Raw genomic sequence first — 1,751 nt, forward strand, 5'->3', positions numbered from 1 at the left:
AGGGAGATTGGCAACTCCAGTGACCATTTAAGGGAAGATTGGGATATGTATTTTACCTCAGGACACATTCAATGACTCCCAACAGCAACAGCAAACTGTTTAGAATGTTAGAGGCAAAGGCCAATCTGGCTGCATATGCAAATGATCTCTGTGTTCCAACTGGGTATTGGGGGGAGAGGAACAGCAAACTATTTAGAATATTGGAGGCGAGACTCAGGCAATGCAGCCAGTGGATAGGGACAACTTCTGAGTGACAGGTCAGGGAGCCAAAGGCTATGGGAGCGAGTGGAACGTTCAGAAAAGATACACACAAAAAGAGAATTCTATATAAGGAGAGACTTGTATTTATAGCCCGCCCATCCTGCAAGAGGGCTCAGGGTGAATAACATCATAAAAACAGTACAATAAATACGGCTGAGGCGATAGCTACCTTTCCTGAAGACGTCCGTGAAGGAGAGATGGTGAAACGACTAGAGCTTCACAGAGAGGAAGGACCCTGTATACTGGGGGTGTGGTCTGGCAGGCACCTGAGACAACATGAACACAGCAGTGGAATTGCGCTGGGCTAGTTATACCCCAAAATGTATCCAGATGGCTTGCTAATTTGAGGGGTCCTTCAGAACAAAAAACTGATGAGATTTAACCAGGGATAAAACAATGTCGTTTGGATACTTTGCACAGGGTTTCCAGGAGTGGACAAAAGAGCCTGGAGATTCTCTTCTAGATGCAAAGTACGATTTGGGTTTGGTTCCTGATTACTTCTCCGGTGGTTGAAGGACTAATGGATTGCTAATTTAAACTAATCAAAACAGAAACAATACTGCTTGATGAACCACCTTGGCTTAGGGTATGGGAAAATAGTAGAAGTCAGAACTTTTTATTACGTAGGGAATGAGAGGAGGAAAGATGAGATCAGAGTGATAGGATTAGAGATTGAGATTGAAAGAAGTAGCTCTGGGGCCAGGCAAGTCCATTGTCTGGAGTATCATCCAGAGACTGATGGACAGACCGAACGAGTGAATCAGACTTTGGAACAATATTTGCATTGTTTCACCAATTACCAGCAGGATGATTGGGAAGACTTACTTCCCCTGGCTGAATTTTGCTATGATAACACATGTCCCCGTTCAAAGCACTCTATGGCTATAACAGCCCACCGCCTTTTCTCGAGGGAGTTACCTTGGGCCTGGGGGATGCTGTGCAGTGGTGTCAAAAACTTCAAGACTCTTGGCCTTTATTATGTAAGACATTGGAAGCGGCCAAAGAGGCTTACAAGGCTCAGGCTGACAAGAGAAGGGTGGAGGGATGGGCTCTGCAGCCTGGGGACTCGGTGTATGTATCGACAAAAAACATTAAGGTATTGGGACTTCTGGTTTGTGGATTGGCGATGGCGTTCGCTCTCCCCAGCTCACAGGGAGGCGATTAGTACACCAGCAGCATGGAGGGGTGCTGCCTCAAGTGGCACCCCCACGGAGCCCTTGTGATGGGTTCCAGGCCAGAGGGCTTTTGAGGGTTAGCCTCTTCGACGGCTTGATGCTGGAGAATAGAGGCTTCCCTCCGCCCTGATGGTCCTGCCGCTGAGTGACCTTCGGGTACAAGCTAATTCGACCAGGACAAGCACAGGAGATCAAGTGGAATAACGAATGAAGAGAGCAAGGTCTGAGATATGGCCAACAATGAACGTGAGTTCAAAGTAAACGAAGTATTTCGATAAAACAGAGTAACCCCCCCCCCCAGGGAAAAAGCGGAGC

This window comes from Gekko japonicus, unplaced genomic scaffold, assembly GCF_001447785.1.
Source record: "Gekko japonicus isolate JY-2015 unplaced genomic scaffold, Gekko_japonicus_V1.1 scaffold100, whole genome shotgun sequence".
NCBI lineage: Eukaryota > Metazoa > Chordata > Lepidosauria > Squamata > Gekkonidae > Gekko > Gekko japonicus.